Raw genomic sequence first — 18770 nt, 5'->3', positions numbered from 1 at the left:
ATGTGGTAATTATGGGAGCTACAATTCAAGATGAGATTGGGGTGGAGACACAGTCAAACCATATCATTCCACTCTGGTCCCTCTCAAATCTAAAGTTTTCACATTTCAAAACAAATCATGCCCTCCCAACAGTCCCCCAAAGTCTTAACTCATTTCAGCATTAACTCAAAAGTCCACAGACCAAACTATTGTCTGAGACAAGGCAAGTCCCTACCGCCTATGAACCTGTAAAATCAAAAGCAAGTTAGTTATTTCCTGGATACAATGGCAGTACAGGCATTGGGTAAATACAGCAGTTACAAGTTGGAGAAACTGGCCAAAACAAAGGGGCTACAGACCTCATGCAATTCTGAAATCTAGCAAGGCAGTCAAATCTTGAAGCTCAAAAATGATCTCCTTTGACTCCATGTCTCACAACCAGGTCACACTGATGCAAAAGGTGGGTTCCCATGGTCTCAGACAGCTCTGTCCCTGTGGCTTTGCAAGGTACAGTCTCCTTCCTGGATGTTTTCATGAGCTAGCATTGAGTGTCTGCAGCTTTTCTAGGTGCATGGTGCCAGCTGTCAGTGGATCTACCTTTCTGGGATCTGGAGGATGGTGGCCCTTTTCACATAGCTACACTAGGCAGTGTCCCAATGGGGATTCTGTGTGGGGACTTCAATCCCATATTTCCCTTCCGTACTGCCCTAAAAGTTCTCCATGAGGGCCTCTCCCCTGCAGAAAACTTCTGCCTGGACACCCAGACATTTCTGTACATCCTCTGAAATCTAGGTGGAGGTTTCCAAACCTAAATTCTTGACTTTCGTGCACCTGCAGGCTCAACACCACATGGGAGCTGCCAAGGTTTGGGGCTTGCATCCTCTGAAGACATGGCCCAAGCTGTACCTTGGCCTCTTTTAGCCATGGCTAAAGCAGATGGGATGTGGGCACCAAGTCTCTAGGTTGCACATAGTGGGGATGCTCTGGTCCCAGCCCATGAAACCATTTTTCCCTCCTAGGTCTCCATGCCTGTGATGGGATGAGCTGCTGCAAAGGTCTCTGACATACCCTGGAGACATTTTCCCCACTGTCTTGGCAATTAACATTTACCTCCTCGTTACTTATGCAAATTTCTGCAGCCAGCTTGAATTTCTTCACAGAAAATGGGCTTTTCTTTTCTATCACATTATCAGGCTGCAAATTTTCTGAAATTTTATAATCTGTTTACCTTTAAAACTGAATGCTTTACCAACACCCAAGTCACATCGTGAATACTTTGCTTCTTAGAAATTTCTTCCACCAGATACCCTAAATCACCTCCGTCAAGTTCAAAGTTTCACAAATCTCTAGGGCAGGAGCAAAATATCACCAGTCTTTTTGCTAAAACATAGCAAAAATCACCTTTACTCCAGTTCCCAAAAACTTCTTCATCTCCATCTGAGACCATCTCAGCCTGGATTTCATTGTCTATATAATTATCAGCATTTTGGTCAAAGTCATTCAACAAGTCTCCAGGAAGTTCCAAACTTTCCCACATTTTCCTGTCTTCTTCTGAGCCCTCCAAACTGTTCCAACCTCTGCCTGTTACCCAGTTCCACAGTTGCTTGCACATTTCAGGTATCTTTACAGCAGCATCCCAGTCTACCAGTACCAATTTACTGTAATTAGTCTGTTGTCATGCTGCTGATAAAGACATACCTGAGACTAGGTAATTTATAATGAAAAAGAGGTTTAATGGACTCACAGTTCCACGTAGGTGGGGAGGCCTCACAATCATGGCAGAAGGCAAAAGTCACATCTTACATGGTGGCAGACAAGAAAAAATGAAAACCAAATGAGAGGAGTTTGCCATTATAAAACCATCAGCTCTTGTGAGACTTATTTACCACCACGAGAACAGTACGAGGGAAACTGCCCCCACGATTAAATTATCTCCCACCGGGTCCCTCCCACAACACGTGGGAATTATGAGAGCTACAATTCAAGATGAGATTTAGGTGGGGACACAGCAGAACCATATTATATTCTGTCATCAAGGGGCCTGTGAGGGGGGAAACTATAGAAATTAAAATGCCACAGAAAACCCTAAGATTACTTCTTACCACCTTTTCATCCTAACCAGTTTAGTCTAATTTTTCTTGTGCATTCTGCTCAGGTCTATATTGTCTTGAAACTTTCTCCTGACACCAGCTTTCTTCTTTCTTTCAACGGATATTCTCATGTCAACACATTCGCAAACATTTCAACAGTCCCTTTACTTTCCTTATAAACAAAACCTTGGCTTTTGTCTGATGAAACCACATTTAGATTTTACAATATCCCACATGGAAACCATTACAGCCATTACACAGAATGAGGAAAAAAATAATATTGGGTAACTTTTGTTATTCCTCTTAACCAACTACAGCATTAGTTTGCAATCCCTCATTCATAAATACTACTTCCATTTTTTTTCCCCTTTTTTCTGTGTTAGGGTCTCCCTATTTGTCATCCAGGCTGAAGTGCAGCGGTGTGAACGTGGCTCACTGCAGTCTTGACTTCTCAGGCTCAAGTGATCCTCCCAACTTAGTCTTCCAGTAGCTGGGACTGTAGGCACATGTCATCAGGCCTGGCTGTTTTTTCTTTGTTTTGTTTTGTTTTTTGTAGAGACAGAGTTTTATCACGTTGCCTAGGCTGCCTTGAATTCCTGAGGCCAAGTGATCTGCCTGCCTCAGCCTCCCAAAGTGCTGGGATTACAAGCAGGAGCCACTGCACCTGGCCTCAATTCCAATTTTAGAGGGTTTTCAGAACTTTCTAGGGATCAGGGAGAAACAGAAAAAATCATGGGTGTGATACATGAATAAAAAGATGATATTTTGGAATGAAATGCTAAGGTGGAAAAAAAAGAAGAAGAATATCATATATTTGTGAACTCCACTGTACTTAAGAGTGTACTTGGTTTATGAACATGGTATATCTTTCCATTTATTTGTTGTTTTTGAAAATTTATTTCAGCAATGTTTTGTAATTTTCAGCATACAAGTTTTTGCCTCCTTGGTTAAGTTTATTACAAAGTTTTAAAATGTTTTTTGAATTTATTGTAAATGGGATTGTTTTACTTCCCTTTTCTGATTGCTCGTTGTTAATGTATGGAAACAAAACTGATTTTGTATGTGGATTTTGTATCTTTACCACTTTACAGAATTATTTTATTAGTCCTAACAGGTTTGCGTGTCTCTCTCTCTCCTCTCTCTCTCTCCCTCTCTTTCTCTCTCTTTCTCTCTCTCTCTCTCTGTCTCTCTCTCTTTCTCTGTGTGCGTGTGTGTAATCTTGAGGGGTTTTTGTATATAAGATGACGTCATCTGCAAACAGAGATAAATTTACATCTTCCTTTCTGATTACAATGCCTTTCTTTTTTTCTTCTCTAATAGCTCTGGCTATTACTTGCAGTACTTTGAATAGAAGCAGAGAAAGTGGGCATTCTTGGATCTTGGAGGAAAAATTTTAGTTTGTCACTGTGGAATATGAGGTTTGCTGTGGACTTTTCATGTACTGCCTTTATTATGTCAATGTAATTTTATTCTACTCACAACACATTGAGTGTTTTTATCATGAAAAGGTGTTGAATTTTGTCAAATATTTTTTCTACATATATTGAGATTATTATATGATTTTTATCCTTTATTCTGTTAATGTGATGTATCACATTGATTAGCTTGCTTATGTTGAATCTCCTTGCATCCCAGTGATAAATCTTAGTTGATTATGGTATATGATCCTTTGAATGTGCTGTTGAAGTTGGCTTACTAGTATTTTGTTGTGGATTTTTACATCCACGTTAGTCAGTGATATTGACCTATACTTTTCTTTTCTTGCAGTGTCTTCACCTGGCTTTACTATTAGAGTGATGTTGGTCTCATAGAATGAGTTTCAAAGAGTTCTCTCTTCTATTTTTGTAATTATTTAAGGATGATCCTAATTAAACTTCTTTAAATGTTTGGTAGGGTTCATCTGGGAAGCCATCTTGTCCTAGGTTTTTCTTTCTTGCAAGGTTTATAAATACTGATACAGTCTCTCTATTTGTTATTGGTCAGTTCAGGATTTTTATTTTTCTTGATTTAGTCTTAGTAGGTTGTATGTTTCTAGGAATTTGTCCATTTCTCATTTGTCTAATTTTTAGTATGTAATTGTTCATAATTTTTATGCTTTTTAAAAATTTCTGTGGTATCATTTGCAATGTCTCCTGTTTTATTTTTTATTTGATTTATTTTAGGCTCCCCTTTAAAATATTCTGCTAAGTATTTTTAAATTTTGCTTGTCTTTTCAAAAAAACAACTAGCTGAATAAAATCAAGAATGAAAGATCTTAATGAAATAAAAAAAAAAAAAAAACAATGCCATTCACAATAGCTACAAAAAATAAACTACCTAGGAATAAATTTAATCAAGGAGGTGAAAGGCACGATGAAAACTACAAATAATTGATGAAAGTAGATGAAGAGGACAATAACAAATGAAAAGCTACTCTATGCTCATGAGTTGGAAAAATTATGACCATTCTACCCAAAGCAATCTATAAATTCAATATAAACTCTATCAAAACACCAATGACATTCTTCACAGAAATAGGACAAAATTCTAAAATTTTATGAAGCCACAAAAGACCCTGAGGAGCCAAAGCAATGCAGAGTAAAAAGAACAAAGCTGCAAGTATCGCACTATCTGACTTCAAAATATATTATGAGGCTAGAGTAATGAAAACAGCATGGTATTGGTATAAAAACAGATACATAGGCCAATGAAACAGAATAGAGAACGCAGAAATAAATCTTTGTGTTTACAACCAACTGATTTTCCTTTTCTCTACAATTTTTTAATTATTATGGGTACAGAGTAGGTGTATATATTTATGGGGTACATGAGATGTTTTGATGCAGGCATGTAGTGTGAAATAAGCACATCATGGGGAATAGGTTATCCATCATTTTAAACATTTATCCTTTGAGTTACAAGCAATCCAATTATACTCTTTTAGTTATTTTTTTAATGTACTATTAAATTATTATTGACTACAATCACCCTATTGTGCTAGCAAATACTAGGTCTTATTCTTTCTATTCCTTTTAATCCATTAACCATCCCCACCTCCCCATTTATGCCCTCTACCTTTCCCAGCCACTGGTATCCATATTTCTACTCTCTGTATTGATGAGTCCAGTTGTTTTTATTTTTAGATCCCAGAGATAAGTGAGAACATGTGAAGTTTGTATTTCTGTGCCTGGCTTACCTCACTTAGCGTAATGATCTCCTGTTCCATCCATGTTGTTGCAAATGACAGGGTGTCATTCCTTTTTATGGCTCCATTGTGTATATGTACCATATTTTCTTTATTCATTCATCTGTGATGGACAATTAGGTTGCTTCCAAATCTTGGCTATTGCAAACAGTGCTACAACAAACATGGGAGTGCAGATAGCTCTTTGATATACTGATTTGCTTTCTTTTGGGCATATAGCCAGAAGTGGGATTGCTGGATCATATAGTTACTGCATTTTTAGTTTTCTGAGGAATCTCCAAACTGTTCTCCATAGTGGTTGTACTAATTTACATTCCCACCAATAGTGTACAAGGGTTCCCTTTTCTCCACATCCTCACTAGCATTTGTTATTGACTGTCTTTTGGAAATAAGCCATTTCAACTGAAATGAGATAATATCTCATTGTAGTTTTAAATTCCATTTCTCTGATAATCAGTGATATTAAACACCTTTTCATATGCCTGTTTGCCATTTTTATGTCTTCTTTTGAGAAATGTCTATTCAAATATTTTGCCCAGTTTTAATCAGATTATTAGACTATTTCCTATAGAGTTGTTTGAGCTCCTTACATATTCTGGTTGTTAATTTCTTGTCAGGTGGGTAGTTTGCACATATTTTCTCCCATTCTATAGGTTGTCTCTTCACTTTCTTGATAGTTTCCTTTGCTGTGCAGAAGCTTCTTAACTTATGTCTATTTTTGCTTTGGTTGCCTGTGTTTGTAGGCTATTACTCAAGAAATTTTTGCCCGGACCAGTGTGCTGGGGATTTTCCCTAATGTTTTCTTATAGTAGCATAATGCCTTTGAGAGTCATCCTAGTTGTTGTATATATGAATAGTTTATTCCTTCTTACTGTTGAGAAGTATCAGAATAAGCAGTAGGACCATAGAGGACGCTGTAGGACTAATGCTCATCGGAAATGACTAGTGGTGCTGGAATCCCTATGTTCTTTTTCCAAATGAGAAACATTTTCCCCAAGGCAAAAATGCCCCTAAGATGTATTCTGGAGAAATGGAATCAATTTGACCCTCAGAAGCTAAGAAATAAGCGACTTACATTCTTCTGCAGTACTGCCTGGCCACAATTCCCTCTTCAAGGGGGAGAAACCTGACTCCCTGAGGGAAGTATAAATTATAACAGCATCTTACAGCTAGACCTCTTTTGTAGAAAGGAGGGCAAATGGAGTGAAGTGCCATATGTGCAAACTTTATTTTCATTAAGGTACAACTTGCAATTATGTAAAAAGTATAATTTATGCCCTACAGGAAGCCCTCAGTCTACCTCCCTGCCCCGGCATTGCCCCAACGTTCCCCCGGCTCCTTCCCCAACTAATAAGACCCCCATTCAACCCAAATGGTCCACATCTTTACCAGTATTTGATATTGTAATTTTTCTGGGTGTGTACTCGTAAATCATTGTGGTTTTAATTTGCATTTGCCTTTTGACTAGTGATAGTAAGCAACTTTTCATGTCCCCATTTGCCACTTTGTCAAAAAACAAACACAAATGACACATAAAAAATATTATTTTTAACCATAATTGCCCTACTATACGATCCAACACTAGAACTTACTCCTTCTGTCTATCTGTATATTTATACCCATTAAACAAAAATGTGGTCAGTTTGTATATTTATTATCAAGTTGTTGTTCATAGCTTTAGTTCTTATATTTTGTAAATGATCCCTTCATAGTATGAGATGCCCTGCTTTGTTTCCTGGGTTGGTAATATTCCTTCCTTTGACATCTACTTAATTTGATATTATTAATTCCACTCCAGATTTCTTTTTATTAGTTTTGGCATAGTATATCTTTTTCCATCCATTATTTTTAACATATCTGAGTTTATTTATTTGTTTATTTATTTTTGAGATGGAGGCTTGCTCTGTTGCCCAGGCTGGGGTGCAGTGGTGTGATCTCAGCTAACTGCAACCTCTGTCAGCCAGGTTCAAGCGATTCTCCTGCCTCAGCCTCCTGAGTGGCTGGGATTACAGGTGTGCACCACCATGTCCAGCTAATTTTTGTATTTTCAATAAAGATGGGGTTTCACCATGTTGGTCAGGCTGGTCTCAAACTCCTGACCTCAAACGACCCACCTCCTTGGCCCAGGCATAAGCCCTCACGCCCAGCTGGAGTTTTTATATTTAAAGTAGGGTTTTTTTTGATTTTTTGTTTGTTTGTTTGTTTGTTTTGTTTTTTAGCAGAGAGTTAGGTCCTGCTTTTTAAAAATCCAATCTGACAATTGTTGCCTTTTCATTGCAATGTTTAAATCGTTAGTGACTAATGTAGTTATAAACATGGTTGGATTAGATTTATCACCTTGTTATTTGTTTTCTATTTATCTGATCTGATTTTTGTTCCATTTTCCCTTTCCACTACTTTTTGTATAGATTTTTAAATTAATTTATTTTTTCTCCCATTTGTCTTATTAAATATCTCTTTGCTTTATTGTTATATTATTTTAGTAATTGCTCTAGAGTTTACATTTTCAGCTTATCACAGTCTTCCTTCAAATGATATTATACCACCTCACTTTATGGGTAATGTAAGAAATGTAAGAATCTTATAATAATAGTATACTTTCATTCCATCTCCCCATGTTTTGTATTATTATTGTCATACAATTTATGCCCACATTCACTATAAATCCTACAATACATTGCTATTGTTTTTGCCTTAAACAGTCATTTTTCTTTTAAATAAATTAAAAATTAGAAAAAACACCTTTTATATTTACCCTTACATCATTTATTTGTCTTGGTTTTCTTCCTTTTTTTTTTTTTTTTTTTTTTTTTTTTGAGACGGAGTCTTGCTCTGTTGCCCAGGCTGGAGTGTGTAGTGGCGCAATCTCGGCTCACTTCAAGCTCTGCCTCCCGGGTTCACGCCATTCTCTTGCCTCAGCTTCCCGAGTAGCTGGAACTACAGGCGCCCGCCGCCACGCCCTGCTAATGTTTTGTATTTTTTAGTAGAGACGGGGTTTCACCGTGTTAGCCCGGATGGTCTCGATCTCCTAACCTCGTGATACACCTGCCTCGGCCTCCCAAAGTGCTGGGATTACAGGCATGAGTCACCGCACCCGGCCTCTTCATTCTTTTATGTAGTATTCCGTTTAACATTTTTTACGGTGCATGTCTGCTGGTGATAAATTCTCCTAACTTTTGTTTGACAGAATGCTTTTATTTCACCTTTGTCTTAGAATGATTTTGTTCTTTTTTGAGGGGGAGAAGCTGCATACGCAATTCTCTTCTGACTTTTTTTCCCTTTCAATACTTCATTGGGATTCCTTGTGGCAGTTAATCCACTAGTCTATTTATCTGTCCTGGGGTTATTCTTTTTGTTCTTTCTTTCCTCATGACAATCCATGCAAGAAGACAAAATACACAATAAGTGAGTGTGGGAACAACCCTAGCTTAGAAACCCTGTGTCCTACATGAGCCAACATCTCTTCTAACAACCCTTAGCCATAGTTTCCAGGGTCTTGCATAGCCAAAATAAAAAATTATGACTTATCACTCGGTATGTATAGTCATACCTAGAACTCCCAGTCCAGACACAATCTTCCAATCAGGGTTCATTGAGTTGCTTAGCATTGATATGACATTTCATTTTTATCACATTTCCTGAAGAACAGGGTTAGAAAGTTTTAAAACAACAAAGTCTCATGGAAAAGAAAAAAAGAGGTTTTAAGCCATTTACGCACATCCTTGAAGCATCTTCTCCTGTTGAAGTCTATTGTGTTGCGCTCTCCAGGTGCGCCTTCTCTTTACTTCTTGGTCTCATCTTTCCCTCCCATGTAGGCTTTTACAAGGCTATATCCTTAACTCTCTTCATTTCTCCTTCCGTGCTCTCTCAATATCTTCACTAGCTATTTTGGTTTGTGTCATCTATGCAGACAAATGCCAAATCCTTATCTGTAGCCTTAACTTTTCTAACAAGTCTAGTTTTGAATTTCCCAGTTCCTCCTGTGTGTTGCCACTTAGATATCTTGCAGGAACACTGAATTCAATGTATCTAATACAACTCTTCAACACTACCTACTGTATTTAATCACCATCTTCTCAATCATTTTCAATTATATCATTTCTCTCTCCCATTTTTCAGGCGTCTTCAAAGTACTATAGAATCTACCTCTGTACTATTTTTCTTATCAACATGCTGCTCTTTTTCATTGTCTATGCACTCTTTTTCTGCCTCTGAAATGCTCCAGGCTCACCATGCTGGTTGTCATGAAAACTGTTAAAAAAAAAAAAAAAAAAAAAAAAGTATCTTTAATTGTTTATGCTTTGCTTTGGAAACTTCATCAGGCCCTCTCTTACTCTGCTTATTTCAAACATTCCCTTGTATTAGCTCCTCTTGGTTTAGGATTGCTGTGATTTGACTATTCGTGTCTCTTTCAAATTTCATGTTGAAGCTTAATTCCCAGTGCAACATATTAAGAGGTGAGGTTTTCAGGAGGTGTCTGTGCTCACCAAACACCAAATCTGCTGGCACCGTGATCTTTGGCTTCCCAGGTTCCAGAATTGTGAGAAATAAATTTCTGTTCTTTTGAAATTACCCAGTGTCAGATATTTTGTTCTAGTGCATTAAAAAAATAGACTAAGACAAGGATCATATTTTCCTTGTACCTTTTTTCTCTTCTCCATTACTCCAGCACGTGCTGGTGTTTTGCCAGAATTTTATACTACCTACACAGACTTTAGCTTCATGTCAATATACCTGTTACTAGATGATTCCTAACAGGCATCTATACATTCCAAAAGCATTCCAGAAAATTGGTTATTATCACTAGGCAACTTCATCACTTGCTTCAACAATAAGAATTATGTCAGTCAACTTTGAACATGTCCCAAGGAAGGGAAGAAAAGAAGCATTGAGGGAGAAGCAGGAAAAGCAGGCTTGCACCGGCTTGTACCCAGTGCAAGCCTGATGTTGTAATATAAGCCTATCATCTATTACAGGCTGAATTGAGTCCCCCACTCTCCAAATTCGTATGTTGAATCTCTAACCCTGAGGATCTTAGAGTAAAACTGTATTTTGAGTGAGGTCCTTTAAAGAGATGATGATAGTGAGGCCATTAGTTTGAGTCCTATTTCAAATTGACTGTTGGCCTTATAAGAACAAGAAATTTGGGGAGCTGGGTGCAGTGGCTCACATTTGTAATGCCAGCACTGTAGGAGGAAAAGAAAGGCGGATCACTTGAGGCCAGGAGTTCAAGACCAGCCTGGCCAACATGGCAAAACCCCATCTCAATAATAGTAATAATAATAATAATAATAATAATAATAATAATAATAATAGCAAAAATTAGCCAGGCATGGTGGCGTGCACCTATAATTCCAGCTATTTGGGGGTGCTGAGGCACGAGAATCACTTGAACCCAGGAGGTGGAGGTTGTAGAAGCTGAGATCGCACCACTGCACTGCAGTCCAGTTTGGGTGACAGAGTGAGACACTGTCTCAAAAAAAAAGAAAAAAAGAGGAAGAAGAAGAAAAGAAGAAAGAAGAAGAAGGAGGAGAAGGAGAAGAAGAAGACATTTGGATACCCAAAGAGACAACAGGGATTTGTGTGCACAGAAGAAAGGCGATCTGAAGACACGGTGAGACAGCAGCCTCTGCAAGCCAAGGAAAAAGGCCTCAGATAAAACCAAACTTGCCACCACCTTGATCTTAGGCTTCTAGCTTCCAGAAGTGTGAGAAAACAAATTTCTTTGTTTCACTCAGTCTGTGGTATTTCGTTATGGTAACCCTAGAAAACTAACTCACCATCAATAAAAATGCAATTATGGCACAAACTGTCAACCTGTGTAAATGCTGACAATAAAGTTTAAGTGAAAGAGCAGACCCTGAACAAATTTTGTAACTACAATGAAGTGGGAAAAGAAAGAAAATTCTATTTCTCCAGTTTTATCTCTTTTCCCCATTTATTGACCTAATAATACACATAATACTTAGGTCATGCTAATGTCCTTTAAAACATACATACATTGAAATAAAGCTAAGTTTGTATCTTTGTAGCAGCAGCAGCCTCTGAACACAAGCCCCCTCTTTCCTGTTCCCTCTCCTTCATCTAAAATGGATGGTTACAGGGAACAATAGCGGATGTTGCTGGTGAGATGCTAGGAGAAAGACATGCAGGAGATAAAGCTTAGGCCAGGCGTGGTGGCTCATGCCTGTAATCCCAGGACTTTGGGAGGCTGAGGTGGGCGGATCACAAGGTCAGGAGTTCAAGACCAGCCTGACCAACATGGTGAAACCCTGTCTTTACTAAAAATACAAAAATTATCCAGGCATGGTGGCGTGTGCCTGTCATCATAGCTACTTGGGAGGCTGAGGCAGGAGAATCTCTTGAACCCGGGAGGCAGAGGTTACAGTGAGCCAAGATTGTGCCACTGCACTCCTGCCTGGGCCCCAGAGGGAGACTCCATCTCAAAACAAACAAACAGCTTTGTGTTTACTCTTGCTCAAATTTCTCTTTGGCTCTGTGAAGTGGATATAAATGGATGAGAGTAAAGGCATCCCTGGCTGGATAGTGGGAATCCTCTGCAATGCCTCAACATAGTCATTAAACCCTTAAATTCAGCTGCATGAGAAGCTGACAGCCAAGAGCTAAAATGTACCCAGACATTGCTTATTCTGTCCTTTATTTCTGAACTGTCACAATCAGTCTCTGATTTTTAATCTAGTGATAGTTTCTTAGTTTTTAAAAGTCAAGAACAGCAAATACTCCTGCTGGGGATGGCAGTTTCAGTGAGGGTGAAGGAATAGGGAAGTGGAATATGTTGACAACTTACTTCTATAGCAAAGAGACTATTTCTTATGTTATCTGCTTCCCCTGGCTCCTGGAATCTGGCAAATATTTTTTTCCTTAAATATTGTATGAAACTGGCTTTCTATGTGGTGCGGGATTTAGAAATTAGATACTTGAACAAGTTCTATAAAGGAAGTGTATACGAATATTGTTTAAAATGCCAAGTCATGTGATCATTCAGCTTGGAATCAATTACAACCTTAAAGCAGGTCTGCCACATTGCCAAGGTGCTCCTCATTCTTTATGTCAGTAACACTGGACAGTTCATAGAGGTAGAAAGTTATGGACATTATATTTGGGGAGATAATTTGAATTGAGCAAATGCATAGCTATTTTTTTTTAAATAAAATGCCATATTTGTAGACTCATATTTTCTGTTACTTCAGACACCCTGATTCAAAAACGGACACACAACCTTTTTATCATTTGAGAAATGAGAATTTAAGAAAAATTCTTCTTTCTGATTATGAGAGAGTGACTTCTTCCAACTCTATGGAGATCCACTCAAATGATAGGGATATTACATCCTATAAAAAATGTTGGTCTGGGTGTAAATTATTAGTTCATTATTTCAAGAAATATTTATTGAGTACTTCCTCTAGGCACTGGCTGCAAATCAAGATAGACAAAGTTTCTACCATATGGAGCTTATGTTCTAGTAGAGAAACACAGGTAGTAAACAAGCAAATAAGTTCAGATACTGTTAAGTGCTAAGAAGAATATACAACAGGATGAGAATGGGTCCTCACCGAAGACCTCAGTGAGAAGGTAACATTGAAGCTGAGAAGTCGATGACAAAAAGAAGCCAATCTTGCTCAAATCTTCTAGGGGAAGAGCTTTTCTGGAGGAGGGAATGACAAGTGTGAAGGCCCTAACATGAGAGAAACTAGTCTGGCATGTTCCAGGACAAAAAGAAGGCAGTGTATCTGGAATAATGTAACAGGAGAGATGTGATCAGAGAGGGTGGTCAGGGACCAGGTCTGGTAGGACTACTAAGTCAAGGTAAGGTCACTGAGTTTTACTCTAAGTAGGAAAGGAAGCCCATGGTTTCAGGCAGAAAAGCAGCAGGATCTGATTTATGTTCTTAACACATGGTTCTGACCACTATGAGGAAAATCAATTTTACAGAAAAGGAGAGGTCAACCAGGAGGCTGTTGCCATATCCAGATGGTAAATGATGGTGCTTCAGATAGGGTGGGCATAGGGGAGATGAAGAGAGCCACACTAATTCTGTATGTTTTGAAGTTGAGACTTAATAGGACTTGCAGAGAGATTGGATGTCAGAAATTAATGAAAAAGGGAAATCAAAGATGATTTCTGGATTAGGGGGTTTAACTACCGATTGACAGTGTTTCTATTTTCAGTGAAATATGAAGGGTAACCATTAGGTAGATGACAGGGTCAGAAAAGGGAAAGAAGAAGACTTATGGGAGGTTTGAGGAGAGAGGAAAGGTGTAAAAGAGTTATGAAGTTTAAGAGAGAATATAATAGTAAATAAAAAAATTGTTGCAAAGAGTTTCATCTCCCATTTGGGATTAGCTATTAGACAATACAAGATTTCCTAATAGGATCTTTGTCATTGTGACTGTCTTATCTAAGAGAAGGGATGGTGAGAAGAGAGAAATACAGATAGAAAATGTCATTTTACACCACTGTGCATCTGATGTGTAGGATGCTCAGTCTGGAAGCCAGATGGCCTTCTGATAGACACAAGAGGAACATTAGTTTAGAAAAAAAAATCTGCCTGTAACATGGAAACATTCATATGAGTCTTACTAAACCTGAAAGAATTTATAGCAGAGATAAGCCAAACAAGTTTACTAATAGTAGTAAGAACCTTCAGCTTAAATGTACCATTCCCACATTCCATAATCTTATTGAATCTCGGAAATGAACCTAATCCTATTTACCCATCTCTCCATCCATTTTCCTATTGATTCACTGATTTATTTAATGAATATTTACCGAGTGTCTACTATGTGCTGCTATGTGCTAGTAACAAGGTAGATGCAGTCTCTACCTTCATAGAGCTAATACTCCAACAGAAGAAAGAGACAAGAAACAAGTAAAGGAAATGAAATGAAGAATGATCAGGGAAAGTCTCTTTCAGGAGATGAAACTTAAGTTGAGGCATGAAAGATGAGTGTCGGTAAGCTATACAAGAACCTAGGCAGGAGCATTCCAGACATGTGTTAACAGGAAAGAATCTGGCATGACTAGAGGGATGTAAAACAGAGAAGAGTGACAGGGGATGTGACACCAGTGCCAGGCAGGTGCCAGCTCACTTAGGAGAAGTCAGAAAGATCTTGTAAATTTTACTGTTGCTCCTCAGTCAAATTTATCCAAAAGTTGCCAGAATAAGCTTCTTAAAAATGTCGATCCCAGCAACCACTTACCTGCTTAAAAACCTTCAGTGGTTTCTGATTGCATTTGAAATTGAATCTAAATTATCCAACTTAGCCTACAGGACACAGAATGAATCAAGGATACGGCTTAGATTTTTGTCTTCTACAACTGTATGGTGTGCCAATGATAAACAGTAGATGACTAGAAGAAGAAAAGTTTTTTGGGAGAATTGGAGAAATCTCATTATATAATACTTTCAATTCATGTATAAAAAAATTCCATGAATATAATTAATTAAGAAAAACTCTGGTGCGCTTCTATTCTGTCGTCTACATTAAAGAATTCAGGGCCAGGCACAGTGGCTCACACCTGTGAACTCACCACTTTGGGAGGCTGAGGCAGGAGGACCCCTTGAGGTCAGGAGTTCGAAGCTAGCCAACATGGTGAAACCTTATCTCTACTAAAAATACAAAAATTATCTGGGCATGTGGAAGGCACCTGTAATCCCAGTTACCCAGGAGGATGAGGCAGGAGAATCGCTTGAACCTGGGAGGCGGAGGTTGCAGTGAGCTGAGATCGTACCACTGCACTCCAGCCTGGGCAACAGAATGAGACTCTGTCTTAAGAAAGAAAAAAAAAATCATATTTTTGAGAAGTCCTATGATCAAAAAGTATCTCTATTCATGACTTCTATTATGCATACTTATTATCCATGGGCTATGTTCATTTAGCCTATTGGAAAGTATTGGTTTTTGTTTTTGTTTTTGTTTTTTTTACCCAGCTCCTCCAACTGCTTTGCAGTCCCCAGTCTTCTTTCCAATCATTCCACCTCTCCATAAATTTCATATTTGATATGCCCTAAGTATGACCAAAGCTATTATCACATCTGGGATTTCTCTGTACCCCTCCCCACCTTTTTTTCGTCTCTTAGAACTTTGATTTAACTTTGCTTTGTGCATTTTTTGTGATCTTCAAAATCTTCTGCTCTTTTCCCGTATGTTTCTCCAAAGGTCCTTGTTGCCAGCTCGGAATTTCTGTACCTTTTTGTATATCTATAAAACAATTCCTTCAGAGTATTCTAGGCACATTCTTTTTTCCATCCCTGATCCAGGGCTGCCACTTTCTTTTAGTTTAGAGTATAATGTCTACAACTGAGCCTTGGGAATGAACAGACTATCTTTACACTGAGGGACTGTATTTTCCATTGATTCTGAAAGTGAGAGACACAAAGACCCACAATCAAAAGGGTTGCCACCTATATAGGATAAAGTCTTTCCTGTTGCAGGACCATTTGTAGTAGGCAGGTTCTATGAAGGATAAAAATTTTGTAGAAAAACATTTGCCTTACTAAAACAACAGCAACAAACAAAAAACAACAAGAAGAAAACACAGTCTATGCTCTATTCCACTAATTATTTTTCCATGAAAGGAATCATAGCATAGTGGTTAAGAGCACGAGCTTTGGAGTCTACCAGAGTTGACCTCAGCTTAGGCTTTAAGCACGGGTGTGAATGCCATCATTAAACGTTTTTAAGCCTCAGTTTCCTTATGTCGGTGGAGACTATTTGTATCTTCATGGATTGTTGTATGGACTACATAAAATATTACTGATTTATCACTCAAAACCTAGCATATATACATTTAAGTATGGTAAGTTTTCTTATTTTATGCTATGTAATTACCTTATTGTTTGCGTGTTTGTCATTTCATCACTGTACTCACATATAATTTTAAACCTCTTCCTTAGAGCTTTCCAAAATATGCACAATATTTTTAGATTCTGACCCATACTTTCTAGCTTTTTATTTCATCACTCTGTTGCTCATACTCTCTTCCCCCTAAGAAACAATTAGGACTACAGTTTTAAAATATTTTCTGATCATTTGAAGCATATTTTTCACAGATGCTCTATGAAAAACTTCTAGGAACTCATTGATTTCCTATAAATTTTTTTGTGCTTATATACATACACACACACAAATTATACAGATAACTGTATATTTAAACACACATATAATTTATATATTAAAAATGAATATATACCTTCATTTCTATATTTTTGTGCTTATATACACATATACACACAAATTATACAAATAACTGACATATTTATACATAAATTATATATGTGTTAATATATATATTACATTCCTGCTTTTAGGACCTCAGTACAAAAATCAACCTTCCTCATGGAATGAAAGAAACATAAAACAATCATCAAAATATTGTTAGGAATACTATACCAAGAACTAAAGTAAAATAATTCAAATCCCTAGTTACACTGAGGTATTTCTACATGTCTATGTACTCTCCATCATGTTTGAATTTCCAGAAGCAGATCATAAAGTTATCAGTGTCATCTTGTGATGATCTAGAAAAACCCTTTCAGGTGAGAGTGTTGGCTTTTAGGCCAGGAGTTTGAGCCCCAACAAAATCCTATCTTGGTGCTCACACAGCTCCTCCAATCACAGTATCCCTTTTCTACCCAAACCCTTCATTCCTTCACTCCTCCACTCCGTGTTTATGCTTGATATAATCAGTGTTTTAAGATTAGTTTTCATTCACCAACAGCAGAGCTCTATAAATTATCCAAATGAAACACATTAGCATCCATAAATACTCTTTGGTGTTTCTATTACATTGTATTTTTTTACAAGTCTCTGTGTTATTTACATGAATAGTCCATACTTTTGGTTCGTGGTTTTGCATGCCATCAGGACAGATCCCAAAAATTCAGCAAAAAGAAGAGTATCAGTTCCAAGGTCTGCTGCCAGTATAAGGATAAGACTTGAGTATTCATCAATGTCAGGAAAGTTTTAAAGTCCACATACGCTCCAGTAATTATGTCTGCTCCAAATGACACTAGCAAACATGTGCAGTATTATTGAAGAATATTTATAGTTATAATTATATTAACTATAATTTATAATAATTTATATTCTAAATCTAATAAATTCCATTTTAACAAAATAACATCTGCAAATTATTCAAACTCATTAAACCCCCAAATGAAAATATAATCAAAGTGAAACAATGATAAGGCATGTTGGCTTTTGCCAAGTAATGTTTCTATTTAGATAGTGAGGTCCCAGTCCTCTGCAACACAGAGTATCACATACTCATGTTCATAGTATTTTTTTTTTTTTTTTTGAGACAGTGTCTCTCTTTGCTACCCAAGCTGGAGAGCAGTGATGCAATCACGGCTCTCTGTAACCTTGACCTCCTGGGTCCAGTGATCTTCCCCCCTCAGCTTCCTCAGAAGCTGGGACTACAGACACATGCCACCATGTTTGGCTAATGTTTTAAAACAATTTTTGTAGAGATGGGGTCTTGCTGTGTTGCCCAGGCTGGTCTCGAACTCCTGGCTTCAAGTGATTCTCTCATCTCAGCCTCCCAAAGTGTTGTGATTATAAGTGTGTGCCACTGCCCTTGCCATATAGTCTATTAAAAAAAAAAGAAACTGTGCAAAAATATTTAATATTTGAACTAATTACACATATAAAATGGTATTAAAAACTAACACATACAATCACTTTCAAAGGTTTAGGGTTTTAAATTTAACAGAAAAGGGAACGAAACAATGTTTGATGAAAACGATGCAAGTGTTCATGCAAAGATTTAATTTTCCCTCAAACAGCAGGATACGTTGGACCCAGTATAATGGACTTTCATACACCATCATACAATGAAGAAACAATACTTTCAGAGAATTATCATTAGGTGAATAAATTAAAAATGTCAGAGTAAGAAACATACTGTACATAAACATACACATGAAAAGCCTAAAAATCCAGCTGTGACAAGAGACTTACAACTGAATCAAATGCAATTTGAGAAAAGCTACAAAACATTTGCTTTGTGTAATCTCTACATATAACTTCAGAAACAGAGATTTTTGCCCTGGACTGGTATAACTAAAACACCCAAAACTTTTACTAACATTTAGCATAAAGGTGCTGATTTCCTTGGCATACAAATTTTTTGTCTTATTTTCTTTTTCTTTCCCAAATCCACCTATCTGATTAAATATACTGAGTAAATTTTATTTTTCTTTTAACGCTGTTTTCTGAGTGTTCTTTGCTATAAGCCCATCTTGTTCTGGAACTTCTGTTTTGATATCCTGCCCATAATTGTTTTCTCCTTCATATTTTCCTTGATTTGTATTTGATCAGTATCTTAGCTCATGTCTACCGAAATCACATGATCTAGAATAAGTATGTTTTTTGTATCTCTCAACTGACTTCCAGTAGTGGTCTGAGCTTGCTGGTGAAGTGAAATACCTCATAGAATCTGGCTTTTACCTTCTCTAGAACTCTTTTCTTCCCTCCTACAACCACATCTCCTAC

The sequence above is a fragment of the Piliocolobus tephrosceles genome, unplaced genomic scaffold, assembly GCF_002776525.5.
Source record: "Piliocolobus tephrosceles isolate RC106 unplaced genomic scaffold, ASM277652v3 unscaffolded_40, whole genome shotgun sequence".
Lineage (NCBI taxonomy): Eukaryota > Metazoa > Chordata > Mammalia > Primates > Cercopithecidae > Piliocolobus > Piliocolobus tephrosceles.
The sequence above is the reverse complement of the archived record's forward strand: the minus strand, read 5'-3'. Positions refer to the sequence as shown.